At 44.8% G+C, this 18,986-nt stretch overlaps 1 long non-coding RNA gene across 1 annotated transcript; it reads left to right on the forward strand.

Annotated features, from left to right (window-relative positions):
- The first annotated feature begins 259 nt into the window (after positions 1–259).
- LOC125619966 lies at positions 260–10,078 on the forward strand. The gene is made up of 2 exons (XR_007351543.1): positions 260–611; positions 8,241–10,078. It is a non-coding gene; the product is annotated as an uncharacterized LOC125619966 (long non-coding RNA).
- Positions 10,079–18,986: the final 8,908 nt, after the last annotated feature.

Below are 18,986 nucleotides of genomic sequence, written 5' to 3' on the forward strand. Positions count from 1 at the left end.
CAAAGTGCAGTAACCATAACTACTTCTTATTTGAGAAATTGTATGTGGCTACCCTTCCAGTTGGTTAATACAGGGAGTCAATATTTTTGCTTTATTTTAAAGCATCACAGCGTGGGGCTGTTTTTCTTGGCTTTTCACATTTTCTGCCTCTTTTTTTCCTTTCTTCCTGATACAAGAGTAGTTATGCTAAAATTTGATTTCTAGCAAAGGGAAGAAACTCATATTTAGAGCAAGTCTTTTTTGCTATTTATCCATTTATGTTAGTTACAATCTGCAGCACCTTTGGAATACTCATTTTTGCAGGTCTCAAAATGATACTGAACAAGGGACTTCCAGACTCAAAGGCTCACCTTCTCAGTGAAGAGGGCTACTCCCCGGAGTTCAGTCTCATTCTCTGTTTTCTGACATTCTGCTTTTCCTGCAGATCACTGCACCTTGGCTGGGGCTGTGAACTTGGGCCCTCTTCTGCAAGGAAGCCCTTCCCATCCCTGTGGATGAGCCCTTCATGTGCATTCATAGGTGCTGAGCCCCTGGATCTGAAGGGAACATCTGCAGGAACAGTCTACAGGATGCATCAGATTCTAGAGCTGGGATCTCATTTCACGCTCTTGGTACGTACTCCTGTGTTTCTGATTTACGAATCTCTTCAGCTGTCTTTCCGCCATTGTGAATAAACATCAAAGACGTAAGTCAAATAAAGGTAAGTGAAGTGTCCTTGGAAGAATCAGAGAAAATGAACACTCTGCACCCCATGAGGTTTGGGGTCTCCCTTTCTCTCCTCCTTTGAGCACCATGATTCTTCCGCATACATCCACTGGTTGAAGTTCACAGTCGCTGAGCTGGAGATGGAGCCCCCAACCTGGGTGGTGTCAGAGAGTCTTCAGGTGTGAGGACCAATGGGAAGGGGAGGAGGATGTGGGCAGAGTTCCAGAAACCAGGACGTGGGAAGACTCTTGTGTGGAGCCTGAGCCTGCAGAGTCCATCACCCCTGGTGTGGTGTCCAGGTGTCTGGAAGCCCACTGGCCTGTCTGCAGTGCAGCAGCTAGGCTAATATGCACTTCTGTAGGCAAATAGGATATTTTGCAGGTAATTCTGATGAACAGTACCTAAGAGTTCTTTGGGCTTCACTATAATTAGGAATAAACAAAGAATGCCATCAGTTCCCTTGTGTTCGCTATTGACTTGATTTCACTGGTTCTCCGTGTCTCCAGTGGACCATTTTCCCTGATCCTTGAGCTGCTTAATTTCCGTGTCTTGCTCACACACACTTCTGCTCCCCTAAACATGCTCACGGGCTTTAACTCTGTGCCATAGGAGCTTCTTTCTCCTGAATCTCCACTGAGCATGCTCCAGGGGATTGCTGGTGTATGGTCAGGACTCCACATCCCACCTCTCTCTTTGGAAGGAAAGGTGGTTCAGAGAAGGGCAGAGTGGGGAAGGGGAGAAAAGACATTACTTCTCCACATTTCCTCAGCCCCTCAGTACTTCTGAGATGATCCCAGCCAGATCGCCCACAGCACAAGGCTTGGTAGGAGCTGAAAGGTGTTCTTCTGCCTCCTTGCCACACATCAAGTTCCTTCTCTTACTTTTGACTCAAACTCTGCTCATTCAACCAGTTGAACATGGACTCAGAGCCTTCCATGTAACTATATTGGAGACAACGGGGCAGCATAAAGGCTTTCTGCTAAAGCACAGATGATGGCATTATATCTCACCCTGTTTTAACATGAAAACACTAAAGACGCTTCTGGACAAAAAGGTGGGAAAGGCAAAGCTGGAGATCCTGGTATCTTGGAGAAACGTCAGGACTTTAGCCGTGTCTCTAGTCTGGCCTGGTTTACTGTTCAAGGCAAAACATGACCTTAGAATCAGCCAGTTTAGTCCTTTCCTTTCCCAAGTGAGAATCAGGTGCCCAGGGGCTACAACCACCTGGCCGTGGGTCACAGAGCTGGTGAAGGCAGACCAGCAGGGGACCGGCTCTTGACTTGCAGTCCTGTGTTCTTTTCGTAGTAACTCAGAGCAAAACAAAATCATAGGGCTGTCTTCCCTGCCCAGGCTCCGCACAGGGAAGGGCATGGTGGGCAGAAGGGTCCCGGGGGTGAGGCCTCAGAGATTGAAAGGGGATGGCCCTGCAGACCCATTAGCCATTCCCGAGCTACTTCTTTCTGTGGATCTTCTCCAGGATTCCTGCCACATCTCCAGAGGGCTCGATGCAGCTCTGGGAATGGCAACGTTCTCCGTGCTTTAATGCTGGTCTATATCAGATGGATGAGTGGACATCATTCTAGGCGAATTTTAAAAAGTCTAATGTTGTCTGAGCAATTGTGTTCTGCCTGGTCTTCCTCACTCCTCTTTTTTTCCTCTTCGGTTCTAGTTTTTCAGGTTCAGACAGAATCCATTGCTTTTGAGGTCCCTTCCCGTCTGCCCTCTCTGTTGAGCAGCAGTCTCAAAACTAGACACAAAGCGGGGACCTGATCACTGTGAAGTGCATGGAGATCCCTCAGGTCAACGCACAGCCTTGAGCAGTCCAGGGCAGGGCTGGCCTTGGCCCTGTTTGAGTCAGTGATCTGAAGCCTCGGGCTGAGCTCTCTGCCTGAGTCTCTTCATTTAAGAATGAGGATAGCTTCGAGCACTCTATTTTACTCAGTGTCGTGAAAATAAAATGTAGGTCCAAAACACATTTATAGGTCTTCAAATATTAGATACTGTGTAACCAGACCCTACATGTCTATTCTTTGAGGGTCTCAAATGTCTCTGGAAAACTGTTAAATTTAACAACAGAGGCTTTATGTTAGAAAACAAGCTAGCATGTTTCAAGGACTCGTGTGTTTATTTAGGAAAGAAAAGAGAGCTATCTAATTTTTTCATGCACAAGAGAGGGGTTCTGTTTTAGAATTCTCTAGAAGTCCCCTGCCCTCTGGGAGCATAATTGAGTGTTACAATACTATTTATTGCTCCGTGTTCCTCTGGGCGCTGTAGTATTGAGCTGTAGTGTTGTAGTATTGAGGAAATAGAGAGCTATGCAGTAAATGGCCAGTTCACTGGAGTCCAAATGGGACAGACAAGCTGCCCTCTCTCTGTGTGAGTATGCATCTCAGGGGCTCCGACTTTGGGATCGTCTTAATGAGTCAAACCAGGGTCCATGGTGGACGAGGAGGCTGTAGTGCGTGTTCTCCCATACTATATGGAACCACAAGGTTCAGTGCTGACCGAATCCTCAAGTCATACCTGCTATTGTTTGGGTCTGAAATGTCCCTCAAAGCCCCATGCACACCTGGGTATGATGCCATTGAAGGTGGCCCCTCCTGAGCCTGCTTTTGGACGCCCCTCCAGTGGCTTTCCAAGTGTTAGCTGATTTGTCCCTCACCACAGCCAAGGCTGTCACTGTCACACTCCTGTCTCACAGGTGGACCAGCGGAGGCCCAGGTTGAGGGGCAGCTGGTGAGAGGCAGAGCAGGGTGTGATGGGCGTCCCTACTCTGCAGTCCTGCCCTGCGTCATTATGCTGCCCACGAACCTGGAGCAGGGTTGGGCGCACACTGAGGGGCCCTGAGGGAGACGGGAATCTGCAGAGCCGTGAAAGCAGGCTCTTGGAGGTTTGCGCTGTTATAGTTTGTGCGGAATGACCCCCTAAGATTCATCTGTTGAAAGCCCGGTCCCCAAGGCAGCAATGTTCAGAGGTGGGACTTTGGGGAGTTAATTGAATCACGAGGGCTTTAGCCTCATCCGTGGATTGATCCATTGATAGATTAGGATTTTAATGGCATTGTTGGGAGTAGGTGAGGACTGTAGGAGGCGGGACCTCACTGGGTGAAGTAGGCCTCTGGGGTGTGTGTCCTGCGAGGTTACAGCTTGTCCCCATCCACTTCCCTGCTCTCTCTCTCTCTCTCTCTCTCTCCTTCCTGGCTGCCACAAGGGGACAGATTTCCTCTACCACACCCTTCTGCCTTGATGTCCTACTTCATCTCAGGCCCAGGTGACCAGGGACCAAAACCTCTGAAAATTAACCTAAATAAATCTTTCCTCCTCTAAGTTGTTTTTCTGAGATATTTGGTCACAATGTTGGACAACGGACTAACCCAGATGTCCCCAGGAGAGCGACGTCCACCTTAAGGCTGCCTTGTTTTTACATGAGCATTGCCTGTCCAAATTCCGTTTTCTTGTTTTTAGCCTGGTGTGTCTTTTCCATCCCTCCACTTTCTAACCTTCTGCTCTGTCCTGTGTCACGTTGTTTTATGTTACATGATTCTTTCTATATGTTTAGACCTTTTTTCGGATAATGATATGAACTTGACAAACCTTTTCACAGATTTTGATAATATTTTTCATATTTCTTACTTTTTCATCCTTTAAACACCATTCAGGATTCTGAGTGGGGAAGAGAAAAGGTAAAGATTTCCTGGTAGAGAGACAGCAGATATTATCCACAAGGTGTTATGGAGTCTGAATATACTCTGCCTATGTGTTTAGAATCCCAATCCAAGAGATCAGTGTAGACAGATGCCTGGCCCGTGATCCTTAGGGATGATCTGCAGAAGCTAGCGGCGCTAAGCCACTCTGCAGGGGTATTTGCACGACCCCAGACATTCCATTGAGAATGAGGTCACAGATCAAATGCAAAACACAGGGAAAATTATTCACTATGATTCATGTGCTTAACTCTGTCTTGCTTGAGACTTGGAGAGCCTTTTGAATCTGAACAATCATGCATTTTAGAGAGCTACAAAATTCTTTTAAAATAATCTCTCTGCCAGTTTCTCCATTTCTTTTTGGAAAACATCTTTGTAGACTTACATTGGACCTTCTCATTTTATTCTATGTGCCTCTTAACAACACTTTCATGTGTATGTGTAGAGATATCCCTTGATTTATGATGGGGTTATGTCCAACAAATCCCTCATAAATTGAAAATATCAGAAGTTGCAAATGCATTGAGTCTAACCCAAAATGCGTCCTGCCTTAGCCACACAATAGATTGTATGCTGTAGAGAGTCGTTGTTTCCCCTCATAATCTGGGGGCTGACTAGCAGCAATGGCTTTCTGCCCCCGCCCAGAATCATGACAGAGGATTATACTGCATATTACTAGCCCTGGGAAAGATCAAAAATCAAAATCTATATAGTTAGGAATTTATTTCTATTAAAATAATACATATGCAATGTTTAAAGCTAAATAAGTTCTATTAAGACTTAGGATATAATAAAGAAACCCCCTGCCTCACACAAATTCCAACTCCCAAACCTACTGTTTTCAACTTGTTTCTTCTGACATTTGCCTCTGCATTACTACATTATGATATTGCTACTGTTTTCAAGTTTGGATTTCATCTACTGATTTCTTACTACAGAAATGAGGAATTCCCTCTCTTATACCTGTATGATAGTGTTCTTCTTCCTTTTGTTATCTTTCAAATTTTTCCCAAAAGTTTTTCTTCCTACTATCATTTTTAAATTTTCTAAAAGATTATTATTTTGTTTCTACAGTGGTTTCCTTTTTAATTACCTCCTGTTCTTGTTTCATGTATATACTATCTTTTTCTCCTCCTCCTCCTCCTCCTCCTTCTCCTCTTCCTCCTCCTCCTCCTCTTTCTTCTCCCTGAGGACATTATCAATAGTTGCTTGTCTTTTCTGATTTTTCTGCTTCTGCATGTTGCTTCCATTTCTTCAAAGTTCTTTTCTTTTCCTTTTTGATATAGAACATTCAATTGCTTTCTAATCCTCACTTTTAAATAGGAGCCTAGGCAAACATTACCAGACAATTGAGGGAAGTGTTCATATTAAAAAAAAGAGTAGATGTTTTCTTTTGCTCAGTTTTCTAAAAGGGACAGCCTGCACATCTGTGCTCGGGGAGTAGACTTTGGATGTCCATGCTCTCCCAACCAAGTGCAGGAGGAGCGTGAGGCTCATAATACAGTACGTGGATCACCTACTTCTACTTCCACCTTCTCCTTGTGGGTAGCTTTAGCCTTCTCAAGCTACATGCTATCACTGATGTCTTATTGTGCATCTCCTCCCTGTTCCCTTTGCTCCTGAAGTGCCTGCCTTCCTTTCACCATTGTTACTTCAGTGGAATTCGTAGGAAGGAGGAGTGATAAACGATTGTGTTAAAAGGAACACTTATGTTTAAACAGAAACCTTTTCTTCTTTCTTAACTTCTTTCACTGTGTTACATTATGAATAATTCCACATTTTTCTAATCCCTGAGGACTTGGCTACTGCTTCTCCTGGTTTCTTCTCTTTCTGGTTTTGTGTTTCCTGAGTCACCTTCTCCTTTACATAAAACATTTACTCTCCTAGATGGTTTTTTTTTCTTTCTTTTCTTTCTTTCGTGTGTGTGTGTGTGTGTGTGTGTGTGTGCATGCGCACGTGTGGTGGGGATCAAACCCAGGGCCCTGCCCCTGCTAGGCAAGTGCTCTGCCACTGAGCCACACCCCAGTCCACTCTTCTAGGCTTTAATTTTGAGTCTGAGCTCATCTTTGGTGGACAGGGGAGGCCTACTGCCCACTCACAGGAGGGTTGGGGAGGGTGTGTTTGTATGTTTCCTCTGTAAACCACAGGATTTCACTGGCCTGAGATTTTTTTTGTTCTTATTTTTCGAGATTCCTGCACTGTTTGGAGGGTGTAAATTTAGACTCTGCACCTAAGCTATGTCTAAAAGTACTGTTTTGACTTTTCCTTGGAGACTTGAAAATTATTTCTTGCCCAGATCCCCAGGCAAGAGAAACCTCCTGCCACTCCTTGGGTGAGGAGGACGACCTCTCTTCCTGCCTTCTGTGCTCAGGTGGAGTGGTGGGCTCTCGGCTCCTGCACGTTCTGTTTGATGATGCCTGGGTTGGGATTCTGCAAACCACACTTCCCCTCTGTCACTAAAAGGGAGGAGGCGCCTCTCTCTCTTAGCTTTTGCTCATCAGGTTCTCCGAGTGAGGATGGAAGGGGAGTGACAGAGGACACTCCCACTTCCTGTCTGCTCCATTCCTGAAGCATCACTCCAGCCACGGTCTCACTGTGGCTGGCCATGGTTCTATTCCCGGCTTATTTTCCCACCACCAATAACACCCTATTGTACCCAGAGACACCAGTACCAGCTGGCAGTACCCCTTCCCGAGACTGGGTCTTGGCTCTGTGGGGACCCTCCTCCAAGTTCTACTGAGCTCACTCTTGGACAGGAACACATGGATCTAGATAAATAGATAGCTGGTTGTGGTGGGCAGCTTCAAAGATGGCCCCTGTTAGCACAGAACAACTGAGCCCCATGCAAACTTCACAGATCAGCACAGCCTTTATTCAGTGGTGGAGTCATGCATCTGACGGACTCAATTTCCTGGTGGAAAATGAGCCACTGGCCAAAGGGGGATTCTGTGCGTATATATCCTACACTGAGAGGTGACTTAATCATGGACAGAGCGGGTCAGTTTGGGCACTCAGGAAACAGGTTTGTAAGAATTTAAAATTTGTTTTTCTTGGGCAATGTTTTTACTTGGGGAAGAATGGAGGGTCTGGGGTCAGTGTTCAGTGCTTAACTCTTTCCCTTCAGGGTCCCACTGTACTGTCACTGGTGAAGGATTTATTTGGGAAAGGATCAATGCTTTGGCTTCCTCCCAGAGACTGCCATTCTGGGCTGGATGAATGTGTCCTCCCCAGGGATCGTGGTGTCACTGGATGATGTTTGCTTCCTTTCCAGGGATTGTCCTGGCACTGAAAAAGGATGGACTGGGAAAGGATCCATGTTATCAATGTGCTCTTCCTCAGCCCCTCTTCCCAGGCCACACCATTGGGGGCTGGCCATTTCCCATACCTGACCGCCCCAGCCTTCTCTCTCTGTTATTTGCACTCCTGGGTAGCCCCATCCCTTGAATGTGAGCTGACGGACAAATTGATAGTGGTACAAATGGTGGGGAGCCGCCTCTGAGACCAGGTCACAGAAGCCCTGGCCTCCGTCTTTCCCTCTCCTGCCTCTTGCTTGTTCTCTCTAGAAATCCGGCCGCCAGGTGGCTAGCTGTTCCCTGGAGAGGCCCAGAGGCTGGGAGAGCAGAGGGGAGCCTCTGGCCCACACGGGCTCTGGGTCAACAGCTTGTGAGGAGCTGAATCCTGCCAATGGGAGTGGGCTTGGAGGCAGAGCCATGCCCTGTTGAAACCTTGAGTGGAACCTTATAGGGATGCTGAGGCAAAGGCCCAGCTAAGCCCACCAGGATGAGTGACCCACAGAAACCATGAACTAATTAATATGTGCTTGTGTTTTTAGGTTGTGAAGATTTGGGATAATTTCTTACATCGCCAGAGATGATTACTAATGCAATTAACTTCTGACAACAGAACATCTTTTTCATGGTGGCGGATCTTCAGAGATTGTGGCTGCAGTGGTTATAGTGGTATTCTTCCCCTCCCAAGGGGCTCAGAACCCATCATGTCTCCCAACACGCTATTTAAACCCTGGCTCTCAGCTGTTAGGGCCTGTGTCCAAGGTTTGCCGCTCAGGGCGTCATCTTGCAAGCTCATCCTTAGTTTCTGGCAGCACCTTAAAATTTCTTTTACTTTTTAACTTAACTACATCTTTAAAACACATTCAAATGTTTGTCCAGGACTCCACTGTGTTTTAGGAAGAAGTGGATTGTCCCTTCGGCTCAGTTTTCCCCATGGCCAGCATTTCAAAATCAAACACAAGGCCCTGGACATTGCTGCAAAGGATAATTAAAAATTAGGAAGTCTCTGTATTTTAATTCTCAATATTGAAACAGATTGATCTTTACCAGTTGTTAAAAGGCAAACTCTAGTTGGTAGTACAAATGATCTCCCAGGATGAATACCATTAGGGCAATCTGGCAGCTTAATCGCTTCCTCCCGGATGACTTATGACTTGGAACAGATAGGAAAGGAGGGTATCAAAACAAATGCTTGAAGTGCAAAGATAAAAAATGTTAATAATTAGTAACAGCTAGAAGCAAAGTTAATTCTCAGTGGGCCCGTAATGCCAGCTATTTAATGCAAATTAACAAATGACATTTTAATGTGAAGGACTTGAAAGCTAATATTCTAATTTTCCAAGTAAGATCAATAACTCAACAAACAATAATGTGTTCCAGAAAGGAATTGAGAACTAGAGCAATAACTTTATTTTAGAGATAAGTGAAATGCTACATGAAGTTTATATTTGTGGATCCAAAATTAGACTAAATTAGAGTTGGATGCCACATGCATTGGAAGGACAGCCTCATAAAAATGACAAGTGCGAGCAATAGCTGATCACACTGTGATAAAACCTGTCCGATAACACCAGATAATGAGGCCATCGCTTACCTCTCCAGAGGATTACAAAGGGGACTTCTGAGTTTAAATGGTGTTGTTTTGAAGTCTTGGACCTTGTGTTTTCAATAAGAGCTCTGTAAATGAGTAATGGAAGAGCCTTCTGCTTTCTGGTGCTGGTCTGCTCAGGAGAAATCATTTTGACCTGAAAGATAAAAACATGCTCTTGCATTTAGACTGTCAGCTCACTGTGACCAGGAGCAACATTATTATTTTTTTTTGGTCTGGTTTATAGAAAGCACTAAATAAGCTGGTAACTTCATTCGAGTGGTCCCTTGCAATTGATAATCATATTCACACTTCATCTCGCTTCATCCTTAAAACCAACCTGGGGAGCAGGTGTTCTTACCTCATTTGGTAGACGAGGGGGCTGAGAGCTACAGAGGCGTGAGGGGCCATGACTCTGGCAAACCCGACGTCCAGGCTGCCTCCCTGGGCTCAGCTGTGCTCTGCCACATTCAGGATGGTTTTATGGCCCCTGCTCTGTCCCCCCAGAGACGCCTGCCTATGCCATCTCTGGCATGGCTGGTGAAGCTGAATGGGTGGTCTCCTGTATCGTCCTTCATCATTTCCCGTGTGCTGGGTCCTCTAGCTGTCCTGATATTTTCTCACAGCCTTTCATTTTGAATTTGGTGTTTATCAGACAGAATCCCAACCCAATCTTCAACAATGGACTTTAGACACCTGCTTTCTTCTCAAGTTCTCCCTCTCCCTTACTCTGCCCCTTTACCTGGGTATTATTATTATTTTAACTTCAATTAAAATAAGAACACATTTGTATTGAAGTGTATGTGCACACAGAAAAAAACCCATGCGATCATTTTTCAACGACAAAACAGGCTCCTGTGGTTTTGGCTCTGAGAAAGAAACTAAGTTGCCAGCTTCAGAAAACCTTCCGGTCCCTTCCCTGTCACCACCCCCTCAAAAGTTGACCATCAGTATGCCTTCTAACGGCACGCATGTGCGTGGCTTGCTTTTGTAGTCTTAGAAGTGAAATCTTCGCGTCTGGCTCCTTGGGTGTGAGGTCCAGCCCCGGTGTGTTCACGCTCCACAGAGCACTGTCCCATGGTGATGCTATCGTTCTCGTACAATCTATCATTTTAGGTAACATGAAATAATGTATGAAATAGAACAGAAACCATCAAAGGACAAAAGCACAATGTTGTTCAAAGATCTCGCGTGGCTTTATTTTCTGTTCTGGAACTGGGCAGCATGAGCGTTCCCAGAGCCAGGCAGAGGAGGCTCCTTACATGGACAGGAAAGGGCTTGAATAAAAGGCAGATTGGTCACTGCAAAGTTATTTTCCTTGTAAGGTGGGGACAGGAAGACGGACAATAGAAGAATAACTGATCGGTTAAATCAGGTTACCTCAGGCCGCTATTTGTGTGTGTGTTGGGGGGGATGTGTGTATAAGAATTAAAGCTGAAGGAATTTCATTATTATGCCAATCGAAACTGTCCTGGTTGGAAAATTTGGCTATTATCTTTCTACCTCTGATTTCTTGGGAGTTCAGATAAACGGCTTAGTTTCAGTCAGGTGAAACGTTAGCACAAGTGACTCCATTTTGATTTTTTAATCTGGTCTTTTGGTACCTAGTGCAGGAACTTATTTGAAAACCAAGAAAGAAGGGCTCTAATTTCCATTTAGCAACACTTATTCTGTAATACCTGTAATTCTCCATTTTATAGGCAATAGGCATTTGGATGGTTTCCAGTTATGGGTTATTATTGATAATGCTAATTAGAACATTTAACACAAGGTTTTTGATGGATATAGTCATAAATAGTTTTTTGTTGTTGTTGTTGTTTGTTTTTTTGGTAAAAGTGACTTAGTTTTTGGATCCTTTCTTCCCTAGGCAGAAACAAAAATTAATAAAGAGTATAATTTTCCATTTATATGTTTGTGTTAATAATCTAAGTCACATTTTTTGAAAAATCAGTATCTCTGATAACACATCTCATTTTTTAAAAATTTCATTAGTTTAAAATTTGTAATGGTTCAGATAAGAACTCAATGAAGTCTTTTTTAGTTTGCAAACATTTTCTTGAAAGGTAATGTTAGTTATCATTTCAATGTGAGGGAGGGGTATATTTCTCATTCAAGACCTACTCATCAAACACTGGAGAAACAACATTTACATATATAGTACAAGGTAATTATAAATGGATCTTATCCAGAAATAAAAACAGAGTATCTAAAGAAATATCCTTTAAAATAAAAAAGCTTTGTTAGTAGGTCTGAGTTGGCTATACTTAAATATCATGGGCAATTCCTTTTGTAAGCTAGGCTACATTCTGTCATTCCAAATCTCCTCGATTCAGATGTGGCCCTGGAACTGGGCAACACCCTAGTGGTGTTACTCTGGCTTGCATATAAGCACAGAAGACTTATCAATATGTAGAACTTTTCTCCCAATTAATCAGGAAGGACACGGGGAATAAGACAATCCCAATCATGTTCAAATGTTCACTGAGCAATCTGCATGGAAGTCGTGGTGCACCGTGCTCTGGCTGGGGACAGTTATTCATGACATCAGGGTGCTGGAGCCACCCCCACCTCCTTCTTGTCTAAAGGTTTCTCTGCAGAGCAGCACACACATGGAGTTGGGTCATTCCCACCCCCCTTTTCAATGAGCATACCCTTCCCCCTTGTTTACTGCCCAGCACCTTAGAAAAAGAGGTAACAGTTATTTTTCACTAATTCATCCTCTTGTTTCAAAGGAATTCTCCTCCCACCTCCTGAAATAACACTTTTCTCCATAAGCTGCACAATAAATTGGGAAGGTGTGTCCAGTGCCTTGGAGGAGAAAGGGGGGCGGTACCAGGAGAATCTTTCTGGAGGAAGTGACCTTGAGGCTGAGAGCTGGAGCTCGCATGGGTAATGGTAGGGCTGGGCTAGCAGGTGTGTTGGGGACAGAAGAGCTGTGGTTAGGAGCGAGCAGGACATTTCAGTGAACCTGTGGTTTTTTCCTTTGACCATGCAATGCCCTGATAGAGCAGTTATCTCTCGTGACAGTAATGCTGTGTAACAAACAACACACAGTCACAGTGGTATGGACACTGCATCTGAGGTGCTTAGAGAGGTGGCTCCATGACACATAGATTCAGTGAAACAAATTGTGATCTTATAATCCCACGTGCAGCACCAGGGAATGCAAGCCTCGGAGGTTGTGTGGCAGGGGAGAAGGTGAACAACAGACCCCATGCCCTGAGGGGAGTCCTGGTTCCCAGCATCCCAGGAGCTTGGCCCTGGGCAGGGTGGTTATACACTTCTCCACCTGTAAAATGGGAACACTCACAATCCACATCTCACAGAATGGTTCTGAAGGTGATTTTAAGAGAATATGTGAAAATCTGGGCACCATGCCTGGTGCATAGCTAGCACTTAGAGTGAGATTAATGAATTAAGAGCAAAACTTCTAATTGTTCTTCTTAATTTTTTTTGCAATTTCTTCAGAAAATTAGTCATCTAGAAGAAGACTGCTGTCTCAGTCTGTTCAGGCCGCTGTGTCAGAATACCTTACATTGGGCGGCTGAAATGACAGACATTTATCTCCCACCGTTATGGAGGCTTGGAAGTTGAAGACTGGGGTGCCAGCCTGCCTGGGTTTGGAGAGGATCTCTGGTTTTGTGCTCACATGGACTTTTTTGGTTCACAGAGAAGAAGAGGAGGAGGAGGAGGAGGAGGAGGAGGAAGAGGAGGGAGGAGGGAGGGGGAGGAAGAAGAAGAAGAGGAAGGAGGAGAGGAGGGGAAGGGGAGGAGAGGAGAGGGAGGGAGATCCCGTGTCTCTTTATAAGGACATTTATTCCATTACAAAAGCCCACTCTCAGGCCCTAATCTAACCTAAGCACCTCCAAAGGCCCCACATCCAAATGCCAAATGCCATTGGGGATTAAGTTTTCTGTGGCAACCCCTCCACTCACACAGTGCATTAAAACTCATAAAATGCTTTCAGATACTTCTTTGATCCACATCATCATCTGGATGGAAAACGAGGACCAGGAAATGAGGTTCAAAGTGCTGAAGATTTCCAGTGAGCTGTGTGGCCAGGGCAGCTCACGGGTGGGCTCTGCTTCTGGCCTCGTGTTCACACTGGAGTGGGGAGGGGGGTCCCAGAGGTGCGACCCTGCCTTCCCTTCCACTCTTCCCACACAGCAGCAGCCGTGGCTCACGTCCTGCTGGGCCTACTGTGAGAAGCTCAAGGGGAGAGTGGGAAACTCCTGTCTGCACTGGGCCCCCACGTGCTGTCCAGCGCAGCCCCACTGTGTTGGGATCCGGCGGTGACTTTCAACCCCTTAACGTTTACAGAGGAGTTTTGAAGTTTCCTATATAAAGAAGGACAGATGCTATTAATAATGCAAGTCAGCAAACATTGGGAAGAGCAGCTCTCTGGGGGCAAGTGTCCTCCTTAGTTTAACCCTAACAGGTATTTATCAGAGTGGTTTCACTTTGGGCCACTTTATGCTGGGTTCAGAGTTGGAACAATTAAAGGTTCACATTTTAATACAAGATTTCCTTTCTTTTCCAAATTACTGATGAAGGATGAGTTGGTGTGTGTGTGAGTGGGAACGTGCAGGCTGGGTGGTGGGGACCAGGGAGTGTAGGAAGAGGCCTGAGCCTTTTGCAGACACCTGCCCTGGGCCTGCTCAGCTCTCTGGGATTCTGATGCGTTTCCTTTTCACTCAAGTGCCTGGTGAGAAGGGGCACCTCAGCTTTTAGAGTGTGAGCTCTTTACTGGCTGGGCTTTGATTCAACTTGTAAAAAGTCCAAGCGGTCCCCCACCCCTGCCGCCTTCTGCATCTCTGAATTCTAACCTCTCTGCAAGTGGAAGCTCCAACCCCACCTGCTTCCATTCACCTCCCCACCCTCAGAGCCAGCAGGGATCTTTTCTTCCTACCATCCTTGCAGGTTCCTAGCAGAGCCACATAGGGCACTTACAGTCAGCACCAGGCAAGATGCATGTAGCTTAGATGATAAGTCACAACAGCCAGCCTGAGGTGGGGACTCACCAGAGCCTCTCACTCAACCAGCTCATTCAGCCTCACGACCCTCCACTGAGCAGACCATGATTTGTAAATGGCAAGGAAAATGTTATCATTCCCCAAACAGATGTTAAAGGGCTTTGTCTTTTGGGGTGGGGGCACAGTGGTGTGGACCTGGGATGTGGTGGGCACAGAGTAAGGAATGACAAGTTGGCCAGTGAGAGAAAACTGTCCACCTCTTCATCATCCCCTTTCCTTCCCAACTTATTTTTATAAAAATTTTCTAAAAAAAAGAAAAGCGAGAAGAATGTATTTAACAAAAAGTCCAAGTCCCACAATTGCTCATGTTATACGTGTGGGATTTATTAATATCAAACATATCATGAACATGTTCCTCACTAACTCATTTGCAAGTGTGTGGCCAATATCCTGATGCTTGCCCCAAGTCCAAAGCACACAAGTCCTTAAAACAGAGCACTTAGAACAGGTACCCAACCACAGCACTGTCCATACCTAAGGTGACTGACAATAAAACTGAGTGTCACTTGTCTTTTCTCCTATCACTAGGTGACCAAGAAAAAGGCGATAGGGAAAAATGTTTCGAGTTTGGTCTCTAGTGATCTGGCATTGAATAGCCTGTGCTTGCCTGAAAATGTTATCTTCAGTCCTTCTGCTTCCTTTGAGGGCATCTGCCACTTGGATGACGAGGGAGACTATTTTTTTTTTCAACACTTTTAAAATTGGAATTCATTCACTTACTGTCGTAAATATGGTCGTGCTTGTGGTACATTGGGGAGATTAAGACTGACAGTTACAGGTCAGTAGTTTCAGTCTCTGTGGATTTGAATTCTAGATTTCCCCCTGAAAGTCCAGTTAAATTTAGAGCTAATCAGCAATGCACAGAGGCAACCTCTAGCAAAGGGACTTAACAATTTAATGGACAAGAAAGCATAGACAGGTTCAGAATTCAACAGTGAGCAGATAGGGCTTGAGCCTCCATTTCCAGAGTGTGCAGCCGCTGAGGAAGCAATTGCATTGGTGAGCTGGTGATAGATGGTGGTTTTCTTTTTCCATTTATGAGATAGATCACTATTTTTTCTGACCAAAGAGAAATGCAACTTTAAAAATCTTGAAAAAATAATGTGTAAGCTTTGCTTCGTGTTTGCCTCCTCCACGCCTGCTTCAGTCTCCAAGATCCCCTGTTGGATCTGGTTTTCCAGTACACTCTGTATCCAACTCCTCAGATGCACTTGAGTTGCCTGGCAGATTTACTAGGAATGAAGACATTTCTGATTATTTTGACAACACTGGCTATTACTACGTTGACTCTGACAGGCAAGTCGTGCCTTTTAACCTCTAGGTTTGGAACTGTGTTTGGTCTTTTCTATTACTTACAGGTAGAGGGAAAAGTTACATAATATTTTAGGAAATATCCAAATAACCAGGAAGTAGTCAATGATCATACTGTGCTAACAGCAGAGGAAGCATTAGTTTTTGCTTTCCAGGAAAGATCAAGAAGTATTATGGTAGAAAATATTGGTCTTAGCTAAAAAGCTGCTGTAGCCTGTCAATTTTAGGGAGTACTGACTGAATTTTAAGTATACTTACTCTTCTGATGTAGAGCTCTCTACTATGAAATGAGGCTCGAGGTTGAATCATGTCCCCCAGAATGGTTGGAATTCTAACCTCCAGAACCTCAGAATGTGACCTTGTTTAGAGAAAGGGCCTTCACAGAGATAATCAGGAGAAAGTAGAGGATTAGGGTGGACCATAATTCAACATGACTGACTCTTTATGGAAAAAGAAAACAGTGTGTGTGTGTTTGTGTATGTGTGTGTGTGTGTTTGTGTATGTGTGTGTGTGTGGAGATAAAGGCAGACCTCAGGATGGTATTGGTGATTGCCAACTAACCAGAAGCTGGGTGTGATGTCCCCCCAAATCTCATGTGGGAGTCAGTGCAAGAAGGTTCAGAGGAGAAATGTTCTGGTTGTAGGAGTCTTAAGCCAATCAGTGATTTAATCCCCTGATAGGGATTAACTGAGTGGTAATGAAGTGGTGGGGTGTGGCTGGAGGAGGTGGGAGTTGGGGTATATATTTGTATCTGGTGAGTGGAGTCTCTCTGGGCTTCTTGATCACCATGATGTGAGCTGCTTCCCTCCCCCACACTCATCTGCCATGATGCTCAGCCTCATCTCGAGCCTTGAGAAATGGAGCCAGCCTTCTATGGACGAAGACCTCTGAAACTGTGAGCCCTCGAATAAACTTGTCCTCCTCTGTAGCTGTTCTGCTCAGATCCTTGGTCACAGTAGCGGAGAAGCTGAAACACTGGGGGGGGAGGCCTGGGGCGGGTCTCCCTCACAGCCTCCCAGGAGCCAATTCTGCTGACATCTTGATCTTTGACTTCCAGCCTTCAGAACTGCGACACGATGACCGACTGTTGTTAAGTCACAGTTCATGGTACGTTGTCATGGTAACCCTAGCAGGCCAAAGCCAAGGCCGGCTTCTTAAGCTGATGTGTGTGGATGTGAGGTGTGATGTTTCCTCGGAGGCTGGGTCACAACTAGTGTTACTACCCAATCTCCTCTAGGGTCAAATAACTCTGTGTATTTACTTAAAGAGCTTTCCCCCCTGGGTTCCCGGGAGTAAAATTGACTGACGTTTTATTTCTAAGGGAATCACGTGGATGTTCATGTAGACTGGGGATACCCACATGCACAAGCGAATGGTTACTGACTATTGAAATGTCAGTAGTGTTTACACTTCTGTCTCTTGGGTGGTGAAGTGGAATGTGCTAGTCTGCTTCACTTGTCTTCATCTGGGAAACGCCCCCACACCGTGGCCTTGTGCACACTCTGTCTTGTGGTATGGTTGGGACTCACTAGGTACTCTGGCTTGTCCCAAGCGTGGCCAGTGGAAGCTCTTTATTTCTTTTTAATGGTTCAGGGATGACCTATCAGACTGTTCTCCAGGAATTTTGCTGAGTTGGTCAGGAAATTGTTCTTTTATTGGGAATTAGGAGATTAAGATCGGTTCAGATGCAAGTTCAGGATGGAATCCTCAATGCAAATGGTGGAGCCATGCCAGAGCAGTCAGAATTCCTGGATCAAACACTACTTGAGAGCAGAATCCTTCTTTGAATTTCCTATTTATGTGAGCCAAAAATGTTCTCTCTTGTGTTTTAAGCCCTTTTGAGTTGGGTATTTGTTATTTAAAAGGAAAAGTATCATAATATATCTGTGAAATATCATCTTTACCCAATTTCTGTCCCCTCATGGCCTCTGGAAGCCTTGGATTGTGCCAGTGCTAGACCTTTCAGGAACGTGGAGCTCTTAATGAGAGCTGGTGGAATGTTTTATCCTACATTGTTAGAAGAAGATGGATTCTCTAACGAAACAAAATGGCACTAGGATGACTTTACTGTGACAGGGGACAACTGTAGTCCCTATTTACCATTGCCCCTGAGGCAGGTGTGTTTTCCAGTGATGGCCACCTGTAGATACATATGTCACACCAGTTTCTTACTGCAATGCAATTGGCCATCAGCCCAGGGTGTCTATATTTCCTCCCCACGAACATGGGTTAGGCTTGTGACTGGTTCAGCCAGGAACAAATGGTGGAAGGGATACTGTGGGACTTATGAGGCTAGACCCCAGCTTCTACCTGGACTTTCTTAATGGGATGCATGTGTACAAGGAGCTGGGGCCCAACCACGTGGAAAACAGCATGGAGGCTAGGATTGGAGCCACCACAGGATCCAGCTCGCTACTCCTTGGTGTCTGTCCTAAAGAACTAAAGCCATTGTACAGTAGACACATGCACACCCATGTTTATAGCAGCACAGCTCACGATAGCAAACTATGGTAGTAGGCAGGTCCATCAGTGGATGAATGGATAAAGAAAATGCGTTAAGATACACACTATGGAGACTTATTCAGTCACAAAGAAAAACAAAATTAGGTCATTTGCAGGAAAATGAATAGAATTTGAGAACATTGTGTTAAATGAAATAAGCCAACTCAGAAAGCCAAGCAGCATGTTTTCTTTCATATTTAAAATCTGGAGAGAAAAAAGGGGATGTCTCATGAAAATAGAGGCGAGATCAGTAGAGGAAGAGAGAGAGGTGGGGAAGGAAAGGGAAGATACTAGGAAATGAAATTAACCAAACTATGTTTGTGCATATATGAATATATAACAATGAATGTTATATAGCTGTATAATTATAATGCACTAATAAAAATTAAAAAAAAAAGAGAGAAGCTGAGGTCCTAGCCTCCACAAGTCCCAACCTTCAAGGTACCAGACATCGTGGAGCAGAGATGACCATGGCTACAGTAACTTGTCCCAATTCCTGGCTCACTGAATACCTGAGCATAAGAAAGGAGTTTATAGCACTGAGTTTTAAGGCAATTTAAAAAGTGATTTAAAAAATATATACCTATGTATAATTTATTTTAAATTTACACATAATGATTGACATAATTGGAGGGTACAGCATGGTATTTCCATACAGGTGTATGATGTGTAATAATCAAATCAAGGTAATTAGCATATTCATCACCTCAAATGTTTATTCTTTCTTACTAAGATGTCCGGATGAGGTCACTGGCAATGACGTGTTGATGGGGCTAAACTCCGTTTCACAGAGCCCCCTCTCCTGTGTGTTCTGGCGTGGAGGCCCGAGGAGAGCCTGGTGGGAGACTCAGAGG

Source organism: Marmota marmota, unplaced genomic scaffold, assembly GCF_001458135.2.
Source record: "Marmota marmota marmota unplaced genomic scaffold, marMar, whole genome shotgun sequence".
Classification (NCBI taxonomy): Eukaryota; Metazoa; Chordata; class Mammalia; order Rodentia; family Sciuridae; genus Marmota; species Marmota marmota.